This window comes from Balaenoptera ricei, chromosome 1 (assembly GCF_028023285.1).
Source record: "Balaenoptera ricei isolate mBalRic1 chromosome 1, mBalRic1.hap2, whole genome shotgun sequence".
NCBI lineage: Eukaryota > Metazoa > Chordata > Mammalia > Artiodactyla > Balaenopteridae > Balaenoptera > Balaenoptera ricei.
This window is the reverse complement of record NC_082639.1, coordinates 171,372,504-171,392,984: the sequence shown is the minus strand read 5'-3', so window position 1 is coordinate 171,392,984 and position 20,481 is coordinate 171,372,504. Positions and strand designations below refer to the sequence as shown.

Genomic DNA, 20,481 nt, shown 5'->3' with positions numbered 1-20,481 from the left:
GGAGGGCATTTGAATAACCTTTTAGTGAGTGTGTGTTCAGTCCACTGAACACTGTGGCCATTTATTGAGAATTCTTACTATTCACTGAGCTCTGAACTAAGTTTATGCATAATCTTATTTCATTCTCAGTATGTCTGTGATGTAGGTAGTACTATTACTATCTTCATTTTATAGACGAGAAGACAGGCTCAGAGAGTAGCTGGCTCAAGGTCACACTTGGTGAGTTGCAGAGACAGGATCTGAGATTGAGACAGTGACTCCAGAACCCAGACTCTCGACCGTGCTTCACAGGGCTTGTCTAATGAGCCTAGTCCTGCAACGGGAGCGGGAAGGAAAACAGTTCCCATGCATTACCAAATGTGCTTTCGTTCCACTGTCTTGTCCATCCGTTCCTGTGTGTCAGCAGTTCTGGCCAGATCTCGGGGGGTTTTTGACTTAACGATCTAAAATTCTTTTTTATTTTTTTTTAAGAGGTCAGCTTTTTATTGAACATAATACAAAGGAGATTTAAGCAAAAAGACCAAAGCCTATGCCATCGTCAGACTCCTCAGAGCCGCCTTTTTTTGCTCCCATTTTGTCCTCCGTCGGGGCAGGACCTCCTTCTGGGCAGGGCCACCAGCCCTACGTTGCAGATAAGCGTCTTGATGTTGACATTGGCCATGGCCTTTGCAAACAAACCTGCCCAGAAAGGTTCCACATTCACACTGGCTGCTTTAATGAGGGCGTTGATCATACCCTACATTAGTGGCACCTGATCCTCGTGCAGGATAAGGGTTGGGTAGATGCAGGTGAGCTCGGAGACAGAGGCTGTGGAGGGGTGTGTGCAGAGCGGGCGGCTGCCAGGTGCAGTGAGCACCAGAAATGAGGGCCTCACTTCAACACTGCCTTAGCTTCCTTGGAAAGATCAAGCATTTTAGAAGAAGCTGAGGAAAGGGCCCATCTAAATTCTAATATGAAACACTAAGGTTTAAATCCAAAGTAAAAATGCACTTACTTATTCATTCTGCAGGTACTTGGCCAGGCACTGCATTAGGCAGAGAGGATGCAAAGACAAATCATGGTCCCCAGTTAAGGAGCTGATGCTCTAGTGCTGGGATATGCAAATGGAATCAGAATTCAGTAATAAAGCCATTTGGGCTTCCCTGGTGGCGCAGTGGTTAAGAATCCGCCTGCCAATGCAGGGGACATGGGTTCAAGCCCTGGTCTGGGAAGATCCCACGTGCCGCGGAGCAACTGGGCCCGTGAGCCACAATTACTGAGCCTGCGCATCTGGAGCCCGTGAGCCACAACTACTGAGCCTGCATGCCACAACTACTGAAGCCCATGCGCCTAGAGCCCGTGCTCCGCAACAAGAGAAGCCACCGCAATGAGAAGCCTGCGCACCACAACAAAGAGTAGCCCCCGCTCGCCGCAACTAGAGAAAGCCTGCGCACAGCAACGAAGACCCAATGCAGCCAAAAATAAATAAATACAATAAATAAATTAAAAAAAAAAAAAAGCCATTTGCAGCAACATGGATGGACCCAGAGATTATCATACTAAGTGAAGTAAGTCAGAGAAAGACAAACATCATATTATATCACTTATATGTGAAATCTAATTAAAAAAAGATACAAATGGGACTTCTCTGGTGGTCCAGTGGCTAAGAATCCACCTTCCAATGCAGGGGATGTGGGTTCGATCCCTAGTCAGGGAACTAAGATCCCACATGCCGCAGAGCAACTAAGCCCGTGCACCACAACTAGAGAGAAGCCCGTGTGCACAATGAAAGATCCCACGTGCCGCAATTAAGACCCGACACAGCCATAAATAAATAAGTAAATAAATAAATAAATTTAAATAAATAAAAATTGTGAATCACTTTGTTGTACACCTGAAACTTACATGATATTAAAAAAAATAATACAAATGAACTTTTCTACAAAACAGAAAGACTCACAGATCCCGAAATAAAATTTATGGTTACCAAAGGGGAAACGTGAGGGGAAGCAATAAATTAGGAGATTGGGATTAACATACACACACTACTATATATAAAATAGATGACTAACAAGGAGCTACTGTATAGCACAGGGAACTCTACTCAATACTCTGTAATGACCTATATGGGAAAAGAATCACTTTCCTGTACACCTGAAACGTACACAACATTGTAAGTCAACTGTACTCCCATGAAAATTTTAAAAAAAGAATTCAGTAATAAAGGACTGAGTGCCTTACACAGGAGAGTCACGATGTGGCTGGAACTGAATGGAGGGCACACAACAGTATCGTTGATCAGTGTCTGAACTCTGCCAGTCCCCAGAGGCTCGCATTTTAATCCGTGTTGGCCTGGGGAGAGAGATCCCATTCCCCACGTGTTCACACGAAGACACGGAGGTTCCGAGAGATCAGCGTGAGGGTGTGTGCTGTGAGCAGCAGGGCCGTCCACGCCTGTGCTCTTGCTGTTCCACTGGCCCAGCTGACTCGGAAGCTTCTTGGCTTGGATAAGGAAGGAAATGTGTTATTTCTTGTCTTCTTCGGAAAACTCTCCAGGAGCCTTAGTCATTTGAAATGAAGCAAGGATAGTCTAATCCTAGGGCCAGGAAGGCCCTGAAAAAACTTTACCCTCAGAAACCCAACAGCACTAAACCCCTGAGACCGTCTCGGTGGATCTGATTCTGAGATAGGACAAGGATGAGGGTGGTACCTGCAACGGGGGCTCAGAATGGAGGAGAGGTGGCAGCAGAGGCCTGAAGACATCAAAGCCAGAGATCCCCACTGGGCTGAGGGTGAGGTCTGCGATGGGGATTAGCAAAAAACAGTGTGGTGACAACCCAGGGAGGGTCCCCGTTGCAAAAAGGAGCAGGATTTGACAACAGAAGGATGTGCAGGTCAGAGCATGCTGGTACTTTTGGTTGGAAAACTGATGACGTGGTAGAGGAAGAAGAAGAATGGGGAGCGTCATCTGAAAATGGAGTTTGTTTTTGCCGAATTTAATCCAAATTGGCAGATGGTTCATAAAGCAAATAACTGGACCCAGCAGAGGGGATGTTTTCAGATGCTGACAACTGAATGCATCACGGCCGCTCAGAAGGTAGCTGCTATAACAGGCGTGTGTGAACTGGCACACGAAGATCAAAAGGAAGGGGTCTGGGCTTCCCTGGTGGCGCAGTGGTTGAGAGTCTGCCTGCCAATGCGGGGGACACGGGTTCGAGCCCTGGTCTGGGAAGATCCCACATGCCGCGGAGCGACTGGGCCCGTGAGCCACAGTTACTGAGCCTGCGCGTCTGGAGCCTGTGCTCCGCAACAAGAGAGGCCGCGATAGTGAGAGGCCCGCGCACCGCGATGAAGAGTGGCCCCCGCTTGCCGCAACTAGAGAAAGCCCTCGCACAGAAACGAAGACCCAACACAGCCATAAATAAATAAATAAATAAATAAAAGAACGTGAATTTCTAAAAAAAAAAAACAAAAAAAACCAGGAAGGGGTCCAAGGGGGTCTGGGGCACACACTTAGAATTTTCTTCAAAAGGCAGAACCCAAAGAAACCCAAGCAGCACTTCTAGAGTTAAGAGTGGATTACGTGGACTTCCCTGGTGGCACAGTGGTTAAGAATCCACCTGCCAATGCAGGGGACATGGGTTCGATCCCTGGTCTGGGAGGATCCCACATGCCGCGGAGCAACTAAGCCCGCAAGCCACAACTACTGAGCCTGTGCACCACAACTACTGAGCCGGCGCGCCTGGAGCCCGTGCTCCGCAACAATAGAAACCACCGCAATGAGAAGCCCGTGCGCTGCAAACGAAGAGTAGCCCCCACTCGCCACAACTAGAGAAAGCCCGTGTGCAGCAATGAAGACCCAAACACAGCAAAAAAAAAGAAAAAAAGAGTGGATTACGTGTTACCAGGCACACATCCCTGTATTTGTAATCCCCAGCAAAGGCACAGTATTGTTGCATAGTGAAATGACCTGGAGGAACTGAGTTGCCCTCAATGTTGGGTTCTAAATCCTTGTAGGTCAGCAATTCGCTAATCCAAGGAGGGCCACTAATATTCCTCCCCTGTGAGGTTATTATTCAAGGCTGCTGGAACAGGCCCTCGGACCCAGAGTAACCCTTCATTGGTCAAAAAGGGAAGGGGATAGTCCTTTGTTTCGCAGTGGTTGAAGCCTCCAATTTCCCTCCCACTTATTAGCTGAGATTTTTTTGGCACATGGAGGTTAGGGTTGAGGTTTCCGGCCCCCTGAACAGCAGTCTCCGATCTTAGCCATAACCACACATCTTTTTTTTTTACAATTTTGCAAGCAAATTTTATTTATTTATTTTTAAAATTTTTATTGGAGTATAGTTGATTTAATAACCACACATCTTGACAACTGGTTTCCCCTCCAGGCTGGGCCTTAAGCGTGCCAGAAAGTGGTTCTTTTCTGCTGTTGTCTTGAGTGAAAGCACTTTCCTATCACCTTTCCATGCTTTGTCATGTCTGCTTCAGCGCTGACAATGAAAGCGCTGGCCTAACCAGCCAGGCTTCTAAACCCTGCGTGTCCCCTTGGTTCCATGCACACCCGACCAAGTGTCCCCGCTGGGGTCGCTGCTTTCTCTTCACAGGTTCATAAATAAATCTGGTAGCTCACCCACTGCACTCTACTTTAAGGACTTTTAGAGTTGAAAACAACTGCAGATTCTAATTCAAACTCTGCCATCCCTCGATTTCGTAAAAGCAATTTTTTCATCTCCAGCTACCTTCTCAAAAACAGATAAATAAAAGCAAGAGGATTCACCAAAAATCAACTCTGAATGACAGATTCATCAAATTCCTGAAGATTTCATTCTTTCCCTTCAGAGTACCTGATTCCCTCTGGGGCCCCAGCCCAGGGCCACCAGACAAGCTGGGTCTAAAGCAGTTTGACCAGAGCTGTTTCCACCAGAGGGAGGAGCTGGGCCAGAGGAAAGGGCAAAAGTCAAATTCCAAAAACCTCCTTAGTCCTTTGGGAACTGAGTTGGCATTTAGCTAACTGATCTAGAGTCCCTGATTCTCTTCCTTTGTAGAGTCAGGAGGTTTCTCCAACTATGTGTGAGATTCCTCCGCCCCTGAGCTCTCAGGCCAGGCTCCCTGGGAGGCGCCTGGGTGGGTTCCGATAGTCTCACTCATCCCTTTGATCCCTTTGTTGTCTCCTTTCTTAAAGGATCAGAGATAAGAGTGATCATAGGGACTTCCCTGGTGGCGCAGTGGTTAAGAATCCGCCTGCCAATGCAGGGGATATGGGTTCCGGCCCTGGTCTGGGAAAATACCACATGCCAAGGAGCAACTAAGCCTGTGTGCCACAACTACTGAGCCTGTGCTCTACAGCCCGTGAGCCACAAATTTTTATTGGAGTATAGTTGATTTAATAACCACACGTCTGAGCCCACGTGCCACAACTACTGAAGCCCGCAAGCCTAGAGCCCATGCTCTGCAACAAGAGAAGCCACCGCAATGAGAAGCCCGCGCACCGCAACAAAGAGTAGCCCCCGCTCGCCGCAAGTAGAGAAAGCCTGCGCGCAGCAACGAAGACCCAACACAGCCAAAAATAAATTAATTAATTAAAAAAAAACGAGTGATCATGTATTAGGAAAGTCACTGTCTTCTTTCTTTCTTTCTTTCTTAAAATAAAAACCCTACACCCTGACAAGAATGGTTAAGTTTTTTTTTTTTAATATTTGTTTATTTATTTGGTTGCTCCAGGTCTTAGTTGCAGCACGTGGGCACCTTAATTGCGGCTCGCGGGCTCCTTAGTTGTGGTATGCGAACTCTTGGTTGCAGCATGCATGTGGGATCTAGTTCCCTGACCAGGGATAGAACCCGGGTCCCCTGCATTGGGAATTCGGAGTCTTACTTAACCACTGTGCCACCAGGGAAGTTCCAGTGTCTTATTTCAATTTAGTATCATTATTTCCTTTTAAATCTCACAATGTAAAGTCGGTAATCTTACTTCCATTTACAGGAGGAGGAAACAGAGAATCAAAGAAGTTAGGTAACTTGCTTCAGGCTAGCCAGCTTTTTGTCTCCCAGAACCCAGACCTTAAGTAGCTTGTTCCCAAGCCCAAGCCCTAGCCCACACAGCGTGAGGCTTCATGACTGAAGTTACTTACTTATCTCTGAAGAACCTCTGTTTGTTCGTGTGTGAAGCAAGGGTGTGGGGCTACAGTGCCATCCAGCCCCAGAATCCTGGGGTCTCTGAATGCTCTACCACAAAGGCTGAAACCCACCCACTCCTCAGTCCCCTCCCCATAGTCCAGGGAGAAACACCTAACGATGCCACAAGCTGTCTCTGCAACCAGCTCAGGCCCATGGTTGAACTTCTAGGGAAAAGTGACATTGCTCCAGACACATTTGGACCTGCCTGCCCTGAGGGTTACCCTGTAAACGTTTACTGAGTAAACTCATAATGTAAGCACAAGTGTAGGAAGAATTTAATCTACTTCACAGAATTATACGGTAAGAAGCCAAACTATTTCTGAGGATGAAAGGGCGATAAACCTACTTGTTCCCAGAGAATCCTAACTGGGGGGCTGACAATATTGACGGGGGTCCTGCCATGTGCCAGGCACTGGGCTATTGCCTGGGCTGGTCTCTTCATGCTCTGTTAATCTTCCCGTTGGTAACAGCCTCATTTCGCAGCCAAGAAAACAAATGAATAGGAAAGAATAAGTAACTCGTCTACAGCCACAGTCAACTCAAATCCAGTGTCTAAATTCAAAGTCCATGACTTTTGCATTTGGACTTACAATGAACATTTTTCTTGAATTCAGAGCCCTCTCCTAATTAGTGTAACGTGTGAAGTTTTTTTAAAGATAATATCAATTCCAACACTCCCAGGAATTTGGACAGCAGGCCCAGCGACAGGGTGGCACCCAAAAGGGTGGGAGTGGGGGTGGGTGGCATAGCCTGTAACCCCCTCAAGTTATTTCCACATTTGACTGGGCCACAGGGTGCTTAAGCAGAAGTCAGAACAGGAGCCTGTGGCCTGGAGCTCACATGTAACCACAGATTTTTAAGAGCTATCTCAGAAGCTATGGTTTTCCAAATAATGCAACCCTGCAAAGCCCAGTTTAGATACTCCAGTTGCCATCTTAGCTAAAGGAGGCAAAACCTGGGCCCCAGTTTGCCAACAAGAAAGGAAGGTGACAGCGGGATTCTGTGAGCTCCTCAAAATGGCAACTCCTCCTCCTGAACAGGAGGACAATTGGCAGCTACTTACTAAGCCTCAGCTGTAAAACCTAGTCGCCAGGGTCCCAGGGATGGATTGTGGAGATGAAATATTTAAGGCACTGTCACGGGGAGGGTTTTGGTTGTGATGACGTCCACTGCCCCTGGGAACATCAAGGTGCTGATGGGTCATTTGGAACAGTGCCAGAAACCAAAGGCGATGTCACAACTGTTCCAAACCATAGCAGTTAACGTTTGCTACCTCAAACTGTGGTCTGCCACTTGGGTTTTGTACAGAATTTTTTTTTTTAATTGTAGTAAAATCCACATAACAAAATTTACCTTCTTAACCATTCTTAAGTAGTATTAAGTACATTCACATTGCTGTACAACCGATCTCCACAACCGTTTCATCTTACAGAGCTGAAGGTCTGTACCCATTGAACAAGTCACCCTCCCCCAGCCCCCGGCATCTGTCATTTCTACTTTCTGTCTCTGTGAGTTTGACCTGAGTGGTTTTCTCTTTTCAGCAAAACTCGTCAAAACTTCCACACCACCAGCATTCCACGGCAGGCCTGTCTCACACTAGAGGAACAAAAGCAGGTAATAATTAGTCAGAGAGGGGGCCGCACCCATCCCCAGCTGCAGGCGAGGGCAGCTTTCAACACCCTGACTCACTCCCCCTTTGCAGCTGGGGCTTATTAAGTAGCTGCCAATTGCCCTCCTGGAAGGGGTGCCCCAGCTTCGGAGCCGCTGTTGGGCAACCGCAATTGTGTTTCTATCATTAGCCAACACAGGGGAGCTGAAGCTGGGTCCTGGTTATTCAGGGATCTCCGCAATTAGCGCAGCTTGTGTCGAGATGATTTGGTTCCCAACGACCTGATCTGAATAGATACTTGTCGTGGGACTCGAATGGACACATGAAATTGGGTTTTCAAAACACAGCTTCTGGGCTTCCCTGGTGGCGCAGTGGTTGAGAGTCCGCCTGCCAATGCACGGGACGCCGGTTCGGGCCCTGGTCTGGGAAGATCCCACATGCCGCGGAGCAACTGGGCCCGTGAGCCACAACTACTGAGCCTGCGCGTCTGGAGCTTGTGCTCCGCAACAAGAGAGGCCGCGATAGTAAGAGGCCCGCGCACCGTGATGAAGAGTGGCCCCCGCTCGCCGCAACTGGAGAAAGCCCTTGAACAGAAACGAAGACCCGGGCTTCCCTGGTGGCGCAGTGGTTGAGAATCTGCCTGCCAATGCAGGGGTCACAGGTTCGAGCCCTGGTCTGGGAGGATCCCACATGCCGCGGAGCAACTAGGCCCGTGAGCCACAACTACTGAGCCTGCGCGTCTGGAGCCTGTGCCCCGCAACAAGAGAGGCCGCGACAGGGAGAGGCCCGCGCACCGCGATGAAGAGTGGCCCCCACTTGCTACAACTAGAGAAAGCCCTCGCACAGAAACGAAGACCCAACACAGCCATAAATAAATAAATAAATAAATAAAAGAGTAACTGTAGTGCCATGTACACACACAAAAAAGCTTATTTAAAAAAAAAAAAAAAAAAAAAAGAAACGAAGACCCAACAGAGCCATAAATAAATTAAAAAAAAAGAAGAAATTGAAAATTGTATTAAAAAAAAAAAAAAACACAGCTTCCTGTGAGTGTGTGTGTGGGGACGTGTCAGGCCGCAAGGGTGAAAAGGGAGGAAGGAGGCGGCCTCTCCCCACAGGGGCCCTCACCCCACCTCCCACGTGACTCGCATACCTTCGGAGACACAGCGCACGCGCACGCACGCGCACGCACGCACACGCACGCACGCACACACGCACGCACGCACGCAGGTCTCCAGGCTTCCGCTGCCTCTCCCGTGCCTGCGCTGAGGCCACAGCGGGCTTCCTTTCGTTCCCGTGCACCCGGGCCGCTCTCCTGGGGCCTCTGCGGTCGTCGTGTCCCGCCTCCCTGCCCCGGGCCGCCCCCCAACGCTAAGCCGCGTCCCTGCGTGGCCAACGCCTTCTCAGCACCCAGGTCCCGCCTCAGATGCCATCTCTTTAAAGAGGCCTTTCCTTACCAACTGCCTGCTTCTGAGTGTCCCCAAAACGGACCCAGAAACAAGAATTTGGTGCAAGCCACTTATTTGGAAGGTGGTCCCAGAAGCACGACGAGGAGATGGGGAAATAAAGTCAGATAAAGGTCACCTCGGTGCTGCGGCTCCTGAGACTGGACGGACCACACCGCAGAACGTCCCACCAGTGGTTACGGGGTGTCTGCCTCAGAGTAATTCCAGAAGCCCTCGATGTCTTCGGCGTGTTTTTCTGCATCTGCGCCTACGATAAAAGATCTTTAAAAAAGTCCCTCTGAGGGAGGAGGAGGCTGAGGTGTACATTCACCAGCTCCTGTTCCTCTCTGGCTGGTGCTTCTCCTGAGGCCACTTCTAGGCTGCTGGGGGTGGGGGCAGAGGAAGCCCTTGAGAGGCCCAGGAGGGCTTCTGCAAAAGGGGGACCGGGACCTCCAGAGTGGGTGGAGAGGACAGGAGGGGCACTGACGGCTCTGCTGTGCCCCTCGCCGCACAGTTCGCCACCCACATCCCAGGGGTAGAGCTGCTGCCACGCTGAGGAAGCTTACACCCCAGAGCCCCCCGCTGGCACAGGCCCCCTGCAAGCCCTGGAGGAGCCCTAGCCTTGTGTTGGGGGTTGAATCGTGTCCCCCCAAAAAGACACATTGAAGTCCTAGCGCCCATACCTCAGAATTGGACCTTATTGGACATGGGGTCGTTGTGGATGTGATTAGCCAAGATGAGGTCGTGCTGGTGGGGGGAGGGATAAATTGGGACTTTGGGACTGACATATACACACTACTATATATAAAATAACCAACAAGGACCTACTGTATAGCATAGGGAACTCTGCTCAGTATTCTGTAATAACCTAAATGGGAAAAGAATTTGAAAAATAGATACATGTATATGTAAAACTGAATCACTTTGCTGTACACCTGAAACTAACACAACATTGTTAATCAACTATACTTCAACATAAAATAAAAATTAAAAAAATAAAAAAGACAAGGTCATGCTGGAGGAGTGGGCCCCTGATCCAATAAGACTTATAAGAAGATGTCAACACAGGGACAATGCCATGTGAAGGTGAGGATGGGGTCGTGCATCTACCAGCCAAGGAATGACTGGAGAGAGGCCTGGAACGCATGCGCCCTCAGAGCCCTCTGAAGGAACCAACTCTGCCGACACCTTGGATTTCTAGCCTCCAGAACTGTGAGAGAATTGCTGAGGCTCCCAGTTTGTGATACTTTGTTATGGCAGCCCTGGGAAACTAACAGCCCATGTATTCTTTTTCTAAAAGAGGGTCCCCAAATAAGCTTCAGGCTCCACAAAACTGGGATCTGCCCTTGCCCATTTCCCTTATTTTCTTCCTAGTACAACTCTCTACCGGAAATCATCCTATCCAGATATTTGTTCAGTTCAGTCATGAACCATCACATGGGCTTTGTGAGAGCAGGGGCCGTATTTGTCTGTTTGCCACCGTGTCCCCAGCTCTCCAACAGAGCCTGGAAGTGCTCACTAAACTTCCACTGAGTAATAAGTATTTAACTGGCTTCCAAGGGGGTTTGGATACATGGAGCACGGCATTGTTACCGAACCAAACTTGGGTCTGCTCACCCAATAAAGCCAATATGCTGACACTGGGTTGTGGTGAAGGAAAGTATGCATTTACTGCTGGGCTCCAAGCAAGGAGTCCAAGTGGCTAGTGCTTAAAAGGCCCACACTCCCTGAAGGCTATCAGGAAAGGTTTTTAGACAGGATAAGGGGGGGTTGGGGTGGGGTGCATGATCAGCTTGTGGACATTCTTCTGATGGGCTGGTGGTGAGGTCATCAGGAGGCAACATCGTCCACCTTCTGGTTCTGGGGTCTGCGTGCTTGAGGGCAGCATACAGTTAACTTCTTCCACCTGGTGGGGATTTCAGTATCTGCAAAACAGCTCAAAGGACATGGCTCAGAATATTATCTATAGCCCTTGAGGAGAAACTAAAGATCCCTGACTTTGTTTAGTGGCTAAACTATTATTTTGTCTTGCTTGACTGTTTTCCTTTGCTTCTGCAGTTTCTCACTCCTCTGAATAAATTTATTCATTAGAACTCAGGGAAGGCCTAGGAGGATAAAGTTTTTCTATAAACAAGAGCCAGGCAGAGGACATGGGTGGGAGGGGTCTGTCCCAGAAAGGCCAGCATAAGGCAGACAATACTAGAATGGAGTCCAGAGAAGCTGGTTGGCAGCCCTCACTTTACAGACCTTTCAAAAGTCATCGTTTCTTGATGAGGGTTGGTTCTCAAAATCATTCAGGGTTGGCGGACCTGGCATGGTGCTATGGACTGAATGTTTGTGTCCCCTTGAGATTGATATGTTGAAGCCCTAACCCCCAATGTGATGGCACTAGGAGGTGGGGCCTTTGAGAGGTATTAAGTTTATTTTATTTTATTTTATTTTTATTTATTTCTTTCTTTATTTTTGGCTGTGTTGGGTCTTCGTTGCTGTGCGCGGGCTTTCTCTAGTTGCAGCGAGCAGGGGCTACTCTTCGCTGCGGTGTGCAGGCTTCTCATTGCGGTGGCTTCTCTTGTTGTGGAGCACGGGCTCTAGGCGTGCAGGCTTCAGCAGTTGTGGCACACGGGCTTCAGCAGTTGTGGTGCACGAGCTTAGTTGCTCCGCGGCATGTGAGATCTTCCCAGGCCAGGGCTCGAACCCGTGTCCCCTGCATTGGCAGGCAGATTGCTAACCCCTGTGCCACCAGGGAAGTCCGAGAGGTATATAGTTTAGATGAGGTCATGAGGTGGGTGTGGGGAGCCTTCATGATGCAATTAGCGCCCTTATGAGGGGAGACACCAGAGTGTCCTCTCTCCACTCACACGAAAGAGGTCATGTGAGCACATGGTGAGGTGGTGACCGCTACAAGCCGAGAGAGGAGGTGTCAGACTGAAACCTACCTTGCCGGCACCTTGGTCTTGGACTTCCAGCCTCCAGCACTGTGAGAAATAAGTGTCTATTGTTTAAGCCCCCAGTTGGTGCTATTTTGTTAAGGCAGCCAGAGCTGACTGAGAAAGATGGTATCAAGTAGTTCATGTAAGAAACATCTTAGATTTTTTTAAACTGACTGCAAGGAAGGTGATTTTTTAAAAAAAAAGACAAAAAAAAAGAAACTTAGGGCAATTTGGGTTACCTATCCAGCATGCTGTGTTAACCATCAGACCTCACCTGGAGTCTTGGGTCTAGCTCTAAGAGAGAATAGCTTTCCAACAATCAGAATGGCCTCAGAAAGGCCTGGGCCAGCCTGCAAAGCAATGAGGTGCCCTTCTCTGCAGGGGCTTCTTAAGAGATGGTGCCTCCCAGTAAGAGACAGAGCAAAAGGATTCTGGTCCCAGGGCCTTGGAGTCAGGTGTCGCCAGGGGGCCCTTTTGATCTCGGAGAGGCAGCAGTGAGTGGTGGCATGAAGTGAGATCTTAGTTCCCTGCCCAGGAACTGAACCTGGGTAGCCTGGATGAAAACCAGGAATCCTAGCCACCATAATCCCTGGCTCCTGCCCCCAGTGAAAAATGCATTTCTCACGAGGCAAAAACTGTAAAAACAGATACAAAGTTTATTATTAGAGACATAGCACAACAACAAGTGGGAGAGCACACAGAGAAACAGTTTGCTTACTTAAGACAGAAGCAGGGCAGAGATGCCCACTGGAGAGCAAGGGTGTGGGCGTCCTCCCTAATGAGGAGGAACGCAGTAAAGAGGCAGTGAAGTCATCTATATAGGGCAGTTCTGCCGGCTCTTTGTTTACCTTTGGCCAATTATCTGGTTTCTTTTTCCACACCTGATCTGCCTCAGGACCCTCTCCAACATGCACGCGCAACTTTTTTCCAAGATGGATTACAGCCCAGAGGCCTATGTGATGGCCTTAACACCACATATTATGGGGTGGTGCCCCTTCCTTTTTGCCCCCAAGGAGCCTTTCTGTGCATGTGCAATGTTTCCCTTGCCCCAAGGATGGGAAATGTATGACCTCTTGATCTTTTAACAGGGCTTAGTCCCACTCTATCCCTGCCATGAAAAGGTCCAATGTCTGGTTATTTACCCTATTTCTGTTGCTGGTAAATATGTAGTCCTGGAGCCCGTTTGTCTCTTGCTTCAGGAAATGTAAACAGGGGGCTGGTAATGAATGTCCGGCCTGGAGCCCATCTTCTTCTCACCCCAGAAGTGTGAACAGGAGGCCAGTTGTAAGTGTCTAGCCTGGAGCCCATCAATCTCCTGCCTCACTTTCCCCTTGGGGAGTCATTCCTTGTAGGAATGAAGGTGGGTCACTGGGATAGGACCCCAAAAAGGCCTGCTTCATGGGGAAGTAATGTTAACATCTGACCAGGGACAAAAATCACCCCAATCCACCTGATGAGAGAAAATCTTAGAGGCACATATTTGACAGCTGTTAATAGTGGTAGTCTCTGAAAAGCAAGATTATGGATGACATATACCTTTTTGCTGCCTTTCTGTAAATTTCTACAAATTCCTTTAGCAACAGAAAAATAAATGAACAGTTATCCACACGTGTCTTAAATGGCTCTCCCATAGCAAAGTTGGTCATTCTATCCTGGCTCCTCACTTAATCCTTTTTTGTGCCAACCAATAGCCAGCACTCAAGAGTACTTAAGTCCTCTCTCCTTTCCTGAGTCACCGTTTTTTTGCCCTGTGACTACGCTTGGGGCGTTATTTAAACCCTAGACCTTTAAACTTTCCATAATTGTGCTTTGTTTCCTTAAAGAAAGGGGTTTTCAGTGGATAAGACTTGCCCAACTCTGCCTCTCTCTAGCCATGGGCAAGTTTCTTTATTTGCAAACTGAGGATAAACAGTCACACATCCCTCCCAGGGCTACAGTGAGAGGTCAATGAGTTAAAATGTGGGAAGGCTGGCAGCTCACAGCCACTGTCTCTCAGCCTCGAGGTAATGACCCGTGAGGCCACCGGGAGTGCAGGTGTGACGGCTCTGCACGGCCCCTCCTCTGCAGAGGTTAGGGGTCATCAATGTCACAGATGGAGCTTGGGACAGGAGCAATGCTGTGACGCCCTGCCCTGGAGAGTGAGGAGGACAGAGGCAAGACCAGACCACCAACCTGGCCTGTTATGGGGCTTGAAAGTACCTGAGGGTCTGCCGGTCAACCTGGAAGAGGCTGACCAGGTGTCATGGATCTGATGAAGAGGCTGGTAGGACATGAAGGGACAGTGGCACAGCTAGGAGTAGATGGCTTTGACTGACGGACATTTAGGTTCTGTGGTCTCGTGGGGCAGAGCACCCTCTCCCCCAAAGGCTACCTGCCTCTCTTTTGCTCCTTGTCCCCGCCCCCCCCCCCCATGTAAAATAACCACCGAGCCACAGACCCAGGCACAGCTCTCGCCAGCCCTTTCCCTCCTTTTTCTTCACAGCACTTACCGCTTGTTCTATTTGATGTGTGTGTGCGTAACATAGACATACCTGGACTTACTGACTCTGCCCTTTTCTTCTCCCCATGCCCTCCCTCACCGTGGGAGGGGGAGACGCCCTTGGGGGAGGGACTTGAGTTTTGCTCTGAGCTGTACTGTCCGAAACTAGCACTGAACCTGCTCACAGTTACCAGTCAAGAAATATTTGTTGAATCAATTAATGAAATCTCTCCTCCCACTTACATTACTGCTTTTCAGTTTCTGATTTCAAGTTACGAGTGGACTATGGACTGCAAACTACTATATCTACTGTGCCCTGATGCTGATTAAAAAAAAAAATCAATCTTTAGACTCACCTGAAATGAACTTGACTTGATTTTCATCTGGCGTCTGAACCTGTTACAGGTCCCAAGTGAGAACAAATTTAGCATCCTTTAAGATTTGAGACCTCATGTAAATCCCAAAGTCTTCCCTTTCTTCCAGCTTTGTCACACACTAAGCAGTGGGAAGGAGGGTTCCTGGCATTTGTCCCTCATCCCCTTTGCTGCTAATCATGCTGTGCTCCCTTCCCGGATCAGCTCTTGACCTCAAATGCCTCTACTGCTCTCCTGCAGGGATAACAGGAGCCTGTGAAGTTCCACTGGGGCAGATTTTAATTGTCGTGTGTCAGCTCATCCCACAGCCAGCTGCTTGGACTCGGCTGCAGGGGAAGGAAAGGAAGGAGGGGGGAAAGTGTGGCACCAAAGCTGTCACTGGGCTAATAACTCTCCAAAGACTTCACCTTGAGAATGAGGGTGGCAGGCACATCTGGACTGCACCTGATCTCCAGGGCGGCCTCGTTTGCTCAGTCAAGATCATCAGGAAGCCAGCGTTGGCAGATCTCGCTTTTGCTTTCTCTCTCTTTTTTTCAACGTGACTGAGGCTTTAGCTGGTCATGTAATTTACCTTAGTACAGCATGCAATATAGTCAATATTATTATAATAATTTTGTATGGTGACAGATGCTTACTAGACATTGTGGTGGTCAATTCATAATGCATATAAATGTCAAAGCACTATGTTGTACACCTAAAACTAATATAATACTGTATGTCAACTATATTTCAATAAAAGAAAAAAATCACCTGGGGAAATTTAATGAGCTGCAGCTCCCCAAGCCCCATCCAGGAACTCTGATTCAACAGGTCTGCAGTGAGGCCCAGGTGGCATTTTTTAAAAAAATTTCATTGAAGTTGAATTACAGTGTTGTGTCAATTTCTCTGTACAGCAAAGTGATTTAGTTATATATATATATTCTTTTTCATATTCTTTTCCATTATGGTTTGTCACAGGATACTGAATATAGTTCCCTGTGCTACACAGTAGGACCTTGTTGTTTATCCATCTATATATGACAGTTTGCATCTGTTAACCCCAATCTTCCAATCCTTCCCTTCCCCACTGTCCCCACCCTTGGCAACCACAAGTCTGTTCTCTATGTCTGTGAGTCTGTTTCATTTTCACAGATATGCTCATTTGTGTTGTATTTTAGATTCCACATATAAGTGATATCATACGGTATTTTGTCTTTCTCTTTCTGACCTTCTTTGCTTGGTATGACAATCTCTAGGTCCATCCATGTTGCTGCAAATGGCATTATTTCATTCTTTTTTATGGCTGAGTAATATTCCATTGTATACATGTACCACATCTTCTTTATCCATTCATCTGTCAATGGACATTTAGGTTGTTTCCATGTTTTGGCTATTGTAAATACTGCTGCTATGAACACAGGGGTGCATGTATCATTTTGAATTATAGTTTTGTCTGGATATATGCCCAGGACTGGGATTGCTGGATCATATGGCAACTCCCATTTTTAGTTTTTTGAGGAACTGCCATACTGTATTCCATAGTGGCTGTACCAATTTACATTCCTACCAACAGTGTAAGAGGGGTCCCTTTTCTCCACACCCTCTCCAGCATTTATTATTTGTAGACTTTTTAATGATGGCCATTCTGTCCAGTGTGAGGTGGTACCTCATTATTGTTTTGATTTGCATTTCTGTAATAATTAGCGATGAGCATCTTTTCATGTGCCTATTGGCCATCTGTATGTCTTCTTTGGAGAAATGTCTATTTAGGTCTTCTGCACATTTTTTGATTGGGTCATTTGAGTTTTTTTGTTACTGAATTGTATGAGCTGTTCGTATATTTTGGAAATTAAGCCCTTGTCGGTTGCAACATTTGCAAGTATTTTCTCCCAGTCCATAGGTTGTCTTTCACTTTGTTTATGGTTTCCTTTGCTGTGCAAAAGCTTGTAAGTTTGATTAGGTCCCATTTGTTTATTTTTGCTTTCATTTCTATTGACTCTCGGGAGACTGCCAGGTAGCATATTTTTAAGAGCCTCAGTTGATTCTTGTGTCATCCAGAGTTGAGAAATCCTGACAGAGGATTCAAAGGCCTTTTGTAGCATTACGATTCAATAGTCTTGAGAAGGAGACTAAAAGTAAACTGTAGGTAATATTTTGCAAGATAAAACACATGCTAATGCTGCTGGATAACCTGAGATCCCCTGCGATGTGGAGAAATACCCATTGTTCTCTAGGATTCAAAAGCATTTGAAAAGCACAATGCAAACACTGGCTTCTGATTATGCCTAAGGAGGGATGTGAGCATACTCTAAGGTTCCTAGAGTTAAACATTTGCCCATTTTCTTAAATCTTTTACTTCCGAGGCTGGGCAATACGATAGCTATTTCTTTGCCTCCACCCTATCCATTTAAAAATCACTATTTAAAATATACGTGGACAGGACTTTCCCTGGTGGTTCAGTGGTTAAGACTCTGCACTTCCACTGCAGGGGCCGCGGGTTCGTTCCCTGGTCAGGGAAGTTCTGCATGCCATGTGGTGCGATCAAAGATAAATAAATAAATAAATAAAGTCTTGTCTGTCAGAACATCAGAGTTTACTGAGTGGCAACTGTGTAGAGAGGTTTCTGATACTAGCTGCTTGAGTTCAAAGAAAAAAATGTTATCCACTATTTAATAAAGATTATTATTATTACAACTCACACTAGTTAATGATTTAGAAGGCATTTTGGTAGTTCCCCAGGGGACATGACACAGAAGTCCATCTCCTGCCCCCCAAAGCCAGTAGGATGTAGGAGAAGGACAAAGTCTTTAGAGTTAAGACAGTCTCGGGTTTGAATTTCCAGATGCCACTTATTAGCTGTGTTGTGGCAAGACAAGTTGTTCAACCTCTCTGAGCCTCAGTTTTCTCAAATATAAAGTGAAGATACTATATGTCTCAGTTTTAATGTATTAGTAAAGATACAGTTTGTAAGTCCACCTTCCTCTTCTTCCCCCATCCCATGCCACCAGTAATAATAACAAAGCCTGTGACATTTTGTGTGTCAAGGCACAGATGCTCCAAACCTGTGCTGTGCAAGGTGCAAAATTAAAATGGCACAAATAATGTCATTTTTAATAAATGAATCTAAGCTGGACTACAAACTGAGTTTGGCAATAAAGGGTCAGAGAATCTGAATGCTGCTTCAACATCCAAGTTCTAAGTGAGCTGAGAGTAATAAACGAGGCAGCTGGAAAAAAGCAGATATGAAGTAGATGATCAAAAAGTATTTGTTGAATTAATTAATTTGTTTTTGACCCCTTTTCAGATAGGGCTTTTTTATTTGAAAAACAGACTTCCTTATACATACGCTGCAAAACAGGGCTTCTACAGTTCCCTAAATTAAGCTATTTCCATCACCCGGTATCTCCACTTCTAAAGGCCTCGATTATTGTGAAACTCATTTAGCTTTCTGCATTATTAGTTTTGAGAAAGTTCAAGCTAGCAAAACCTCCTGGAGTAAGGAAGACCCATTGTCTATTTACCAGGCTCACTCACAGTTAGCCAGAGTAGAAGAGCAGGTTTTCCTGTCTGTGTAAAGATGGTAATTAGAATTTCGGTTGTAATAAATATATATTATCTCCTCTTTAAAACTTTCTGCTTTAGAGAGAGAATGCTTGTGTGGGCCAAGCTCTTAGAACCAGTTTCTTTTGAATGCCTTGAGCACATTCAGGGGCTCCTTAGCCACGGAGAAGTATTGCTAAAAGGACTTCTGATCAGCAATAACTAAATGCCTGAGGAAGCCCCACCTCCAAAGCTTTGCTGATTTCTCTTCAGAGAGCCATGAGCTGCGAAGTCCAGTCTGGCAGATTCCTGGGGTGGAAACAACACAAAATCTCCAGCAAATCTCCCCTATGTTAGCTGTGCTTTGTGCCATAGAGCAAAGTGATTCAACTGTTACTAAACAACTGTTAGTAAACAAAAGTTACTCTGTTTTTATTATGTGTCAAGTGCTATAATGCAAAAATGAATTAAGGACTCTGCCATTGAGAATCTAGTACTTAAGCAGAGAGTGTTTAACGGCCACAGTCCAGGTCAGCACAGTCTGAGCAGAAAGTGGAGGGAGGGCTTGGGCAAGGCTTCTCACGATGGGTATTTCAAGCCCAGAAGTGGGTCTTGTATTTGGGTGGAGGGAGGAGGTGGGTAATGGGAACACCGTGAGCCAGGGCTGAGATGTGAAAGAACATGATGTTCCACTGGAATGGCAATATACCCAGTCAGGGGAGAGAGGGCAGGACAGGTGCCAAAGGTGGATTGATGTCAGATTACAAAGGCCCATGCATAATTAGACCAATGTGTTTAGGCCACAGGAGGATGCTGAGCTGAGAAGTGACGTGATTAATTAGTATCTTTTGAAGGCAACCCTGGTTTTATTGTATAAGAGATTGGAATAGGAGATTAACTAGGAGGCCAGAGTAAACGTATGAAAGGCGACGACAGCTTGAGCTAGGTCAGTGTCTGTGAGAATAAATACATCTAAATAATAAGTGCCTGATCACTGATCAGAAGAACTGAAGATGCCTTCCACCTTCCCAGCTTGGGTGATGAGGACTGTGGGAGACAGAGCAGGTGTTCAGGTAGAGGGGAGGGAAGCTGAGGAGCTGTCGAGTTTCTCCCTCCTGAGACTTACTGTGTGTGGTCTTGGAAAATAGAACGTCCTTGGCTGTGACGTAACGTGGACTGCTTATCTCCACACCTAAGAAAGAGTTCTTTGGAACACACTTTGCTGAGTTCCTCCCTCCCTCCCCCTCTCAGGGGCAAGGCCTACCTGGCAGTGGAACCGGATTGCATGGCCAACATGCCATCTAAGGAAACATTCCAGAAGGCAGCATTGGTCCAGACAACCTCGATGGCTGCAGGCATCTTTGAAGCTCATATTCTCCCAGGAAGAGAGAATGATATTAGTGTTGGGCTAATTTAAATAACAAAATTCCGCTCCCACTCACCTCTTCAACCTTATTTTCTCACCACTGACCAGACGGGAGGACAGCATGAGCAAAACGCCTGGTGTTTTAGGGGAAAAAGAAAGAGAAAAGAGTGGCTGGCTTATCCTCAGGTATACTGGGCTCTATGCACCTCTTTACTTTTAAGTGACCCACGTTTTCAATATTGATACTCCTATTGTTTTAAATTTTTGAAATGTTTATTATAAATAAAATCAGATGAAGAATCATGAATTACAGAAAAAATTTTCATAAGTTTTTAAAAAACCTTTTTTTAAAATAAATTTATTTATTTTTACTTATTTATTTTTGGCCACGTTGGGTCTTTGTTGCTGCGCGTGGGCTTTCTCTAGTTGCAGCGAGCGGGGGCTACTCTTGGTTGCGGTGCGCGGGCTTCTCATTGCGGTGGCTTCTCTTGTTGCGCAGCACGGGCTCTAGGCACGTGGGCTTCAGCAGTTACGGCGCGTGGGCTCAGTAGTTGTGGCTCACGGGCTTAGCTGCTCCGCGGCATGTGGGATCTTCCCAGACCA

At 46.9% G+C, this 20,481-nt stretch overlaps 1 pseudogene; it reads right to left on the bottom strand.

Moving 5' to 3' along the window:
• Positions 1–507: 507 nt before the first annotated feature.
• Positions 508–19,871, bottom strand: LOC132373070 (large ribosomal subunit protein P1-like; annotated as a pseudogene).
• Positions 19,872–20,481: the final 610 nt, after the last annotated feature.